We start from the raw sequence: 12,875 nt of genomic DNA, 5'->3' as shown, positions 1-12,875 counted from the left end.
AACTATAGAACCTTTCTCTTAGAAAAGTAATAGCCCACGATTCCCGAGTAAGCCGTTCGATTTGACATATGGCGCGAGTGTGTGGTGGCAAAACTGTGGGACTAGTGGCGTGCCGAAGTTTAGGAAGTTCAGGCTACATACAGACACACACACAGACAGACAGACACACAGACAGACCCACACGGCCACGTATAGGGAGCCTGTGCTTCACACAGCTCCAACAACCATGCCTGCTTGAATGTTGACCTTCAGGCTGTACCAACCGTCAATCAGTGAAGACGGGAGACCAAATACAACCACCACAGTTTTGTAGGTCACAGTTTACTGTCAGAACCGTGTCCGTATCCGTCTGGACGGGTAACGCCTGACACTGTGGTTCCCCTGACACTGTGATGCCACAGATCACTGTGGCATCACTGGTGACATCACAATGATGTCAGATACTCAGAGCAGGGATCTCCATCTATGGGCATAAACAGGTGACATCACAGTGGTGTGGCTGGTTCAGACAGGGATCTCCATGTATGGGCATAAAAGGGATTATTATGTATCAGGGGTGAAAATCCAATAAAACACGCGCGCGGGACACAAAGGGCGTGTGCAATTTCGTTTTTTTTTTTTCTTTTTTGGGCCGGCGGTTTTCATGCTTAAACATGATCGCTCGCGTTTATTGCGTGATTTTCAGAATTCAGACCCCTAAAAGTTTGGCTTGGGGGTCCTTGACTGGGGGGGACGGGGGGTCAGACTGGGAGTGACTAGGTGGGACTACTGGGTCAAATCAGAAGTCAATGCAATTCATGATGTACTGTAGTAGAATTCATGCAACTCTGGTCCAAACTGTGAGGTCAGTAGTGGAAGAAATTCAAGATTCAAAAAGTTGTATTTGTCACTGTACAAGCAAAGCGTTGTGAAATGCTGTTGGGCAAACACAAAATAAGCACAATCTAAGCAGAGCAAGTCCCGAGGCGACTAGCATGGTGGTTCCATCAGATATCAGATCGGATATCAGGTTATTGTTACACAGATGCTAAAAGTAGCAAAAGCACTAAAGTAGTAGTAAATACAACAATACAAAACAAAAACATTCAGTTATAAGTTAAAGGCTGTCTGTATTCAAAAGTGCAAAAGTATTGGCATAAAAATGTACTTACAAAATATGTATTTACTAAAAGCTAAAATCTGTCAAACCTAGAAGCTAATACAATCTCGAACCTGTCACAATGTGACACATATTGTGCTCTTCTATATTGGCTATTTATAAATAGCTGAAGTACTGTATAAGATAGGGCATGAGTGGTTAAGGTAAGTTTTGTATTAATATAAAACATCTTCAAAGTAACAAGTAGTGTTGGGGTTGTGGTACTGTAAGGCAGTAATTCTCCAACTTTTTATTTTTATTTTGAGGAAGCCCATTTTGATATGATTTCTTTTGAGACCCAAATCTATACTGCAAAACCCTCGTGTAATTTGGACACTGCAAGAGTTACAGACATGTAGCTCATCATGGACCCCTGAGGGTCCACGTAGCCCATACACGTTGAGAAACACTGCTGTAAAAGGCAAGGCCATATTCGCATTAAGCATTAAGCATTGAGACATTAACACAGACCATTAAGAAAGTGCAATAAAAAAGTAAAATTAAAACAGAAAGAAATAAGAATAAATTCCAGTGCATAACTCAGTAAAAGGCAGAAGAAATTCTGCACATTATGAAAGGTGTGTGTGTGCATCTCTCCACTTATTCAGCAGAAGATCAATTCCGTTTACAGTTCAGATCAGTTCTTATTTTGGGTCATAATGATAATCATTTCATTTGAATGAGGGCTGGTCCCAAATTATATTTAGACAGCTTCAATGTTCATATGTACGCACGCACGCACGCACGCTCGCACGCACGCACGCATGCACGCACGCACGCACGCACGCACGCACGCACGCACGCACGCACGTACGTACGTACGTGCAATATGATCAGAGTATCTGCTTTATCTTCTCCAGTGTTAATGTGCCTTCAGCAGTGTGTGGGAGTGATTGTCAGGCAAGCAGCTCTGTGTCTTTTTAACTAGACTTTTAACTATTGAACCAATGAAAAGTAAACAAGAGCTACTAAATAATATTGGTCCATTGTAACGCAGGTTCTTTTTTCCATTTAAAGTTATTTTGGATATAAGTCCGGCAGCAGCGATGTACTTCATCTCTATGAACAAAACTGCTTCACAAGAAAACATTTTGGTTTGTTGATTTATTCATTTTATTATTATTATTTTCATATATATATTTTTTTTGTATTTCACATTCATATTATCTGAAGCTTGAAACATTTCACAGCCTTAGTTTTAAAGCATTTTAAAGTGCAGATTGATTTGGAAACTAAAACCGAAGTCCCTGGAGAAAATATGATTTATGAACTAAATTAGAAATTCCGGGCTTATTAACTGCCAAATTATGTTTGGCCAACACTGACTCAATGATTCAGGGAAGTTTGGTAAAGTTTTAGTAAATGACATAAACGAAATAAATTGCAACATAAACAAACGATCAGAGTCCCCATCCTGTTTTCGCTGTACAGTAAATATATTCGCCAAAAAGAGCCAATCTCACAACATGTCACATTGTGAGGCGTTGTGAGCTTGTACATCAACTCTTTTCAGCAAAGGTTTCCCTCAGAATAGGGAAACATTATGTGTTACAGTATGCAATGTACTTTTGGATGCAATTTTAAGCTGTTGCTCCATTGCTTGTTAGATGCCTGTCAGTGTAGTTAATTATTATAATTACCAACATTGTTCAGGGTGAATTATTATCTGACATTCGATAAGCCATCACTGAAGTAAACTCGTTTGACTAATATTTGAAATTCATTTCAAACCTACATTTTACAAAGACCAAAGAGTGACATCTATTCTTATCTCTCTTTCTGCTGACTTCAATAGAAGAGCTCACTGCATTTGTTAGGTTTATACAGGTTTTTGTGTGTGTTTTACTAAATCCCTATAATCATTCATGCCGAACTAAGAAGGGTTATTTTTGTGCTAAACTAGAAGCTCGGGCGTCTAGTCGGCGACCTGGCCAACTCGGGAACGATGTAAATAGAGAATGAATGCCCCGCCCTTTAATGCAAACCCCATTATACCTGTTGTCATAGGACCCGCTTTGACCATCTGTTTGCCCGTGTCCATTTATGCCCATATATGGAGATATCTGTCTGTCTGCGTCCATTTTATGCCCATATATGGAGATCTCTGTATCTGTCTGTCGGGCGGCCGAGCGTCTAGTTGGGGACCGGCCTACTCAGGAACACCGGAAAATCGCATATCGGGTCAGGTCGAGGCCGGGCACTGCACTCCCTGCTGCGGCGGGGAACGCGCGTGCCGAATTTGAAGCCGGTGGGACGAATGGTTCTCGAGATACGCAGATTACATACATACATACACACTCACAGAGATTTTTTGTTGACTCATGTGGCATACGTGATGTCAGAGCCTTTTATGAAGTGATGTCACAATGAGTTAGCGCTTGGGCCGGTTTCTTCCGGAACAGCCTTATGTCAACAATCAGCTCCGCATGAGGAGATTCCAAACGTTTTGCGCCGGTTCCGGAAAACCGTGCATCGGGTCGGGTCGAGGCCTGGCACTGCACTCCGCGTTGCGGCGGGGAACGTGTGTGCCGAATCTGAAGTCGGTGGGATGAACGGTTCTCGAGATACGCGGATTACATACACACACACAGACACGCACACATTTATTGTAAGATTACGCACATATTCTAAGCACAGAGGGGTATAAAAACAAAAAAACAAAAAATACATTGAATATTTCTTTAACATTATGGATTGGAATTCAGAGCCACGGACAGCTCTGTTTGTGCATATTAGCACAATAGCTCTCCTCTCCCACACATGAATGCAAATATAGCATTGTGTTATTTAGGCTTTCTGAGGTGAAATCGATGCATTTGATTTCTCAAAGGTCAATCACTTCACCCTGACCTGAGTGGGATTACGACTCAATTTCCAACCACCGCCAGCAAATTTTCTGATATTATGCTAAAAAATATGCTTGTCACTCTAGTATACAGTAGTTAACTTTTACTGTGTTGCATTGTTAGTGCTTTGTTATTTGTGGTCCGTACACAGAACTGTTATAATTGTCTTCCACAGTCACTAAAACACTAGTGGTAGATGGCCACTACCCAAGCCCCCAGAACCATGGTAGAAGTTAGAACATTGAAGCTGAAGCAGCCTTCGACTGGTGGTCAAACCTGGGAGTGCAGTTAAACGCTACTGCGCGTGCGTGCGTACGTATGCTAATGCTACTGCGTACCCTAGTGAGCATGCTCAGTGATCAACACTACCGCACAATTTGCCTATATTTATAGGCCAATTCTAATACTTCCGGCAGTCTTCTGGGTGCTTCAAACTCCACTGAGCAACATGCATTGAAATGAATAGCTGGGGGCGGGGCAGTCCACTCTCTATTATCTCTATGCCACTACCCGCTTATTCTAAAAAACACTTTACCAGCTGTCCTTTAATCACTTGAGCCCTTGCATCCCTATTCTGGGGGGAACACGGTAGCTTTTGCCCAAAAGCAGATCTACAAGCTCACTTGGTAACTTGTAGATATTATTGTTATTGTTGTTTAATAGTCTTATGTGGTGACCATCTTGTTTATCTCAAAGGGATAGTGTGAATGTGATTATAATGTACTATTGAAGTGTCCAATGTCTCTCTAACAAAATGCAGGCACACGATTCCCGGTGAAGGTCAATTTGACCCATGGCTCGAGTGCGTGCCTCAAAAACTGTGGGAGGAGTAGCGCAGCAAAATAAAGTTTATCTAGAAAGAAAGAAAGAAAGAAATAAAGTCTCCCAATTACTATAGTCTATAGACACTAAAAAATATACTTTGTTTACATTAAAGAAAACATGTCTTTGAGCACTTGCAATGAGTTTGACATTTTAATAAATAATTAACTGTGACATTCAGAATAGCGGAACAATTGACCCATAAAACCGCCCCAAAACAGGGTCGGTTGTTTCAGTACGTTCACGCATGTTTGAAGTTAAATTGTGGCTTTTATGTTTGAGATTTAATTAACAAAAGACGACCAACAGTTCACCGATGATACAAGTTTTTTTTTTGGTCATAATTGAGCAAGTATTTGTTTAGTAATCGAGTAAAAAGCTAAAAAGGTTACGCCCTCCCCTATAGCCTATATTTTAGTTGACAGATTTCCAAGTGCTTTGTTTTTCTACAGTAGGCTCCCTCGTGTGTTCACTCTATACTAAATCATATTCGCATAAGTTGTACTATATTAGCTATTTGTGTTATGACGTGACACTTAGAGTATGTAGCGTTGACTGTTCTTGACACAGGCCTACGATTGGAGAAGAACACATGCCACCCTTTTCACATTGGCCTATTATAGCGCCACCAGTACGCCTGACCTGGCGGAGACCTATGCTCGTCTGTCTTGTTTTTTGTTTTCGCTATACACAACAGTACCTTTTTCTTTTCATACTACTCTGTAACGTTGTAACCTGCTGTGCCACCTCTGGGCGACTGATTTCCCCCTTAAAGGTACAGTATCCATCTACCTGTCTGTAGATCTGCTGTAGATCTGCTATTTTTGCTGAATGTTAGCCCCAGAACTGGGATTCTAACGCATAGCGCATCCAGGAAAACCTGACACAAAGCTCTGAGACCTGGGGCTACACCAAATCATATGCGACTGGATACAAGACTTTCTGTAAAAGCAGCCATTCATGTTCCCCATATAACAGACTTTTACAAAAATATTGATATCAATTATTCTAAGCCTAGAATCAAGCCATCCAGGATCCTGGTGATTCATGACCTTAAAATCTTTGATTCTATGTAAAAAAATAAAAAATAAAAAAATAGAAGAAGAAGAAAAAAGAAGCTAAAAAAAGGGTATTTATTAAATGTTGTATATCATATAATTAAATATATATATATATATATATATTTTTTTCTTCTTTTTTTTCACAGAATCAAAGGTTTTATGGTCATGATTCACTGGGAGCCTGGATGGCTTGAGCTGCAATACTTGAGCCACTACACTTTCTATGCAGTACACACACACACACACACACACACACACACACACACACACACACACACACACACACACACACACTCACACACACACACACACACACACACACACACACACACACACACACACACACACACACACACACACACACACACACACACATACACACACACACACACACACACACACACACACACACACACACACACACACACACACACACACACACAGGAGCTGGAGGCAAGGAGGAAAGTAGTAGCGTTTTCTGTGTTAAATTAAATTCACACTGAATCAATTGGCAAATAAATGTACGTAATAGCCTATGCTGGATTGGATTCAGCAGTAATAGCATTTTAATTAACATAACATTAGCGTAATTTGTCTACAATGGAGGCTGGGCATATATGTAAATATTGAAAAATAAGAATATATATATTTGTAGAGGTACTGTACTGTACAGTAGTAGATGCCATCTACTCTGTGTCAGGGATAGTGAATCTATGTGTATCATTGTCTGTTAAATGGCTTGGAGAATCTAATTAACATGATTATATGTTTTGTTTCAATTAGTTTTGTGTCAAGTTCATATAAGTGAAAGCTAATTACTTGTTATTTTTTTAATAGACTTTGCAACTAATCTACACGCATTTCACTGATTCGTTGTGGTGCAATTTGTATAGTGCAGAAATGTTTAAGCTGTCTGCACAAGCACTACTGTCTGACTGCACACGCGATGCTACAGTACAGTGAGCGTTTGCACATGCAACATAACACACTCACGCACATGAATGTTTACACATTTAATGCATTCCTTTTGTAAAATTAGCCCCTCCGATAAATCTTGGAAGACTATTATAACCAATGGAATAATTATAGTCAGAATAGAATATGAAAACTATGAATGATACATGTTCATCACAAGAGTCCAGAGATAATGTGTAGCGATTTGTGCGAGTTTTGAAAAAAAAAAAAGAAAAAGAAAAAATGTTGCAATGTTACACGTCACATTGCAATGAGTGTAACTTTAATTTGTCCGGTTTTGAGTTGGTTGCGTGTTGCAATAGATCATATGGTTTATAGTTTTCTGTTGACTGGACCGGCTGGAAAGTGACATTGAAATGGATCTAATGCCATTTAAAAGAGAATGTGTGCCGATAATGCCTGCACAAATCTGCTTTATAAGCATGTGTGACAAATGTCATACAAAGCCATGCCCAAAATAGGGATGCCAGGTTGAATGTGGTTAATATCATTGAGTTTCTGGGCAAGCCGGGGCTTCCATTTAGAGGGCACGATGATGGCAAATATTCTGAGAATAAAGAGAACAACTGCTGGGGTTTTTGTTTGAATATCCGCATCCCCTCCGCTGTCATCTTCATACTGCTATTGTATTCGTATAGGCAACACTGGGCATGTTACATCCTGATACAGTTGGTTGCAGATGTAATGACTGAAGCCCTGAAATAAGTGAGGAAAACAGCTTTGGTTTCCATTGTGGCTGACGAGATGAGTGACAGTAATACTGCTCAGAGGTGTTATGTGTGTTGCTACTGAGAGTGGTGTGAAGGAAAGGTTCTGCAAGTATTATGAGTGGGAACAATTACTGTAGGCAGCAGGGGTGGTAATAGTGTATTTATTCAAGTAATGTACTTAAGTGCCATTCAAAGTGCCATTCAAAGTGTTTTCACTTACTTGAATATTTACATTTTGTTGTTAATTTATACATCACTTATACTCCACTCAGAGGCAAATCTTGTCATAGCTTCATGTACTACAGCATTTTGCGTGAATTCATGCGTTGTCATGTAAACACACCAACCCTACAGACAATACGAGCCAGTACAACGTGTAAACGCGATACATGTTTTGGTAACAAAGCTCTCTGTATACCGAGCAATCTTCGTTCCTACTCTCACCTATGGTCATGTGTGGGTCATGGCCGAAAGTAAGGGTGAGAAGTTCAGTCACCCGAGAGAGACTTGGAGTAGAGCCGCTGCTCCTATACACTTGGAAAGGAGTCAGCTTAGGTGGTTCGGGCATCTAGTACGGATGCCCCCCGAGCGCCTTCCTAGGAAGGTCCTCGATGCACGTCCCACTGAGGAGACCCCGTGGCAGACCAAAGACCACAGATGGAAGGACTATTATCTCCAAACTGGCTTGGGAACGCCTCGGTATACTCTCTGAGGGAGTGGAGGAAGTTGCTCGGGATAAGGAAATCTGGAAGTCGCAGCTGGAACTGCCGCGACCCAATTCCAGATAAGTGGTTGAGGATGGATGTTTTGGTAATGACACCAAAACGACAACGGGACCGTACCCGTATAAACATACCCTTAGTTGTAACTAGACCAGTAAGACTCCCTAATCGGGAGATAAGCGACCGTTGGTCGCTTATCTCCACAAATAGGCCAAAAGTTTGTTTTACCAATTATTACACACTATGTGAACATTTACATCAACAAATCCCAAGTACAGGGCATCATCTGGGATACAATCCCTTTTATGCCCATATATGGAGATCCCTAACATAATCCCTTTCATGCCCATATATGGAGATCCCTAACAGAATCCCTTTTATGCCCATATATGGAGATCCCTAACAGCATCCCTTTTATGCCCATATATGGAGATCACTAACAGCTAACAGAATCCCTTTTATGCCCATATATGGAGATCCCTAACAGAATCCCTTTTATGCCCATATATGGAGATCCCTAACAGAATCCCTTTTATGCCCATATATGGAGATCCCTAACAGAATCCCTTTTATGCCCATATATGGAGATCCCTAACAGAATCCCTTTTATGCCCATATATGGAGATCCCTAACAGCATCCCTTTTATGCCCATATATGGAGATCACCAACAGCTAACAGAATCCCTTTTATGCCCATATATGGAGATCCCTAACAGAATCCCTTTTATGCCCATATATGGAGATCCCTAACAGAATCCCTTTTATGCCCATATATGGAGATCCCTAACAGAATCCCTTTTATGCCCAGTTGGTTGCTAGGGTAAAAAAACATGGTTGCTATGGTAAACAGTTGGTTGCTAGGGTAAACAGTTGGTTGCTAGGGTAAAACCATGGTTGCTAAGGTGGTTGCTAACGTACACTAACAGACCAGCAACAACAGACTGTTGCCACAGCAACGTACACAAAGGTTGTGTACACATGTGGTGTGATGTCATACTGAAGATATATGACATCACACCGTACACAAACAAAGGTGTGACGTGTGACGTGTGACGGACGGACGGACGGACGGACGGACGGACGGCCGGTGGAGGTTTTCATAGTAAACTGCTCCCTGACGGTCGCAATTAATATTACAAAACCCACATTAACCACATAACCCAGGTTTATGCTTTGATCATTCAAAATAGCAGAAAAGCACACATGCCAATCCAATAGACTACTGTATATGCAAAGCAGCCATTTTGGATTGAAGTTGATACTAATGAAGGCTCTGTTCCATTTCATGTGGCACAGTAGTTCTCAAACCTTTAATTTCAATGACCCCCATCTGAGAGAGTACAAATGGAACCAAATGGACCCTTGGTTCCATTTGTACACTCCCATGGAGAGTCCCCCCAAAAGCCAAAGACAAACTTTGCTCGACAGCAATGTATCAATCTGTAGCAAACCTGTGTTGAAACCCATTACAACCCCTATTATGATGTATTGACAATGAAACCTGCTCTCAGCTTTCTCAGCAAGAAACAGAAATAAACACAAGAAAAACATCAATTTGTAGAAGAATAAAGTCAAGTGAGATAACAACCGATTATCCAACGGAGCCAAAATGAGACCCTACTTATTATGGTTTTGAAATTCACCAGTTTTACTTTTTATTTCGTTTTTCATTGTGATGTTTGATTTCAGTTTATTATGAGGAAAAGCCTTGATTTATACAGTAGAAGCTGAGAAAGGTAGGATGAAAGAATGTATGACATAAAATAACCCAAACAACAATATGATACATACAATTACATTTTGTAGCAGTTTGGTTAGTTAATTTTAGTATTGTATTTCTCTTCATTTGTCTATATTTCAGTTTCAGTCAACAACTATTGTTTCCCTTTTAGTTTCCGTCTTAGTTTTAATCACCCTGATCTGCTTAACCCAATCAGAACAGGTACACTATATTGTGTATCATTATTGTATGCTTTAACTATTGAAAAATAGCAGATATACAAGCTCACAGCGCGGCACTCTGTGCCGCGCTGCAAGTTTGTAGATCTGCTATTTTTTTAAATCGTGAAAATTAGAATTTTGACCCAATTCTATAAGTATCTTTTGAATCCTTCTAAGGTTTTTTTGAAAAACCTATGTTTCTATGTCAGCAATCTGGCCAGCCATCGTCAAAGAAAAGGTCCTTTTCACTTAACTGGCGCTCAGTTAGCCTGTTCTTGAGAGACTATACTGTGTCAGTGGTTCTCAAACCTTTTCATGTGAAGGACCCCCAAAATGATATGTATTTGGCCATGGACCCACATCTCAAAATATCTAGTTCCAGGGACCACCCAGAAGCAAAATTTGAGTTACAAACGTTCGCTTTGAAAATACATATATTGAAAGATTTGCTCACATTTTCACGACTTTTTCAAAAATAGCAGATCTATCATCTACAAGCTCGCAGCGCGGCACTCGGTGCCGCGCTGTGAGCTTGTATATCTGTTTTTTTTTAATAGTTAAAGCATCCACTAATTTTAGGCCCAAATGGGTTAAGGATTCAGCGTGTGGGTTCAGCGTCGCCCCACGCCTCTCCACCTCTACCAGTCAGGTGAGCGGCGGGGCCAGGGGCCAGCTTGCGTCCCAGCAGCCGGTCGGCTGTGCACGCATGGAGGCGGGGGTGTAGAGTGTAAGTGGCAGGACGTTCATGGGGCCGTCACGCTAGCTGTGCTATTCGCCAACTGAGGTGCTAATTAATGCTAATTGCGGGAGTGGGTCAATTATACACTCCACAGTGCATGATGAACACCACAGTGTTGGTGAATAACAAATCTCAACAGACCTGCTGCTGCACTCTTAACCGTCTCCTCCGCCGCTCAACGTGCGAATCGGACAGGCCTCCTGAGAATACACTATGTATTTCCTTCTAATCAGTTTCCCGAAGGATAGAGAACTTTTAATGACAATGTCAATAGAATAGTCCCCACTCCTTGGGGTGTTTCTTTGTCACATTATATTTATACAGTTTATGCACATACTAATAGGCCTATAGGTGCTCAGGGACACACATGGACACATCGGTGGCCTGGCCTGGAATCGTACCTGGGACATCCAGGGTCTCTGGCTGACCCTATACTACAGGACAATGGTTTTAGATAAAACAATTCAAATCTAAACCAAAGTTTCGATTTCATAACTCATCATCATCATCATCATCATCATTATTGGTCCAAATAGACCTACAGTATACTGTAAGTGTCCTTTGGTTCCACTTGTACATGCTCATATTTACAAATGCTCAAATTAGCACTAAGGATTTTACTGTGCAGGTGCACCTTAACCCATTGTTTGTGTATTGTTGTTCTACATTGATTGTTTGTGAAAACAATTATTAATACTATGTTTATACAAACTTCAGAAGATCAAAGCATACAAATGTAGTAATGAAAACACTGTTTGATGGAAGTTAATTAAAAAAAGTTACAGTTAAGGTTATCACGCTTGAATAAATTCAGTCATAATTGATGAATAATTAAGTTTAACAAAGAGAAATGGGCCTCTGAGCGAATTCTCATAGGATTTTGTTATGGGGGTGAAATTGCACGAGTAGAGTACACTTAGGATTATGTGAGGAAGGTACGCCTCTTGTTTAATGTAGGTAACATATAACAAACTATGAAGTTTTGAAGATGGTGTTGAATTGGCATATGAAAAGACATCTGGATACAGGAACACCTGAACTAGAATCAATGGATCAACTCTTCCCTGTTAATGTTGCTATTATTTGAGTCTTGATTGTTTCTTGTTTTCATTGTTCTTCTTTATTATTAATTAATTAATTAATTCATATATTAATTAATTCATTAATTCATTCATTCATTCATTCATTCATTCGTTCATTCATATATGAACCTACTTGCTTGCTTGCTTATTACTTACTTAATAATACTTAATAATCGTGCACGATGTAAAACAGATCCGTGAACCTGAGTAACGCGATACATTCAACCTTTTCCCCTAGTAGTAGCTATACAGGAAAAATATGGGATTCACGAAAGTCATCGTATACGGAAAGCTTGCAGAGCCAGACATAATACCACGCCAGTACACTGGAGATGGGAATACACAAGTGTTTCTTAATTTGTATTCACCAAAACGTCTGGGTGTAATTGAGGGCATCTCTGCCGGGCAACAGTAATTACAGTTTCCACAACATGTATCCAGAGCGACCGGCCTGCCTTCAAAAAATCTGCCTCATATCAGCAGGGAACAACAAGTGCAAGGTTGTCACCCGGGGGGCGCTTTCCATAACGTGACAAAAGTGAAGCGATAATTTGATTTACTGTTTAGTTAGGCAACCCCTGTCAGACCTGCGTCTCTACACAGCAGACTACAAATGAGTCCGTTTGACCCGCCGCGGTCGCACAACATTGTTTTCCCGAAAAAAAAAACAGTTTATGCTATAATTTAGGATAGGAGGCATTGCCAGGAAAAAAAGTGTCACACTGCTGAATTTTGACAAAACTATCAGGTGTTATTAAAATAGTGAACGTCTTAACTGACAGCAGAGGTCAAAACATTATAAACGTCCCCTTTAAAAAATGATAGATGCACACACTGCA

Source organism: Nannobrachium achirus, assembly GCF_963921795.1.
Source record: "Nannobrachium achirus genome assembly, chromosome: 7".
In the NCBI taxonomy this organism is placed as follows: Eukaryota; Metazoa; Chordata; class Actinopteri; order Myctophiformes; family Myctophidae; genus Nannobrachium; species Nannobrachium achirus.
Note: the sequence above shows the minus strand (reverse complement) of the source record.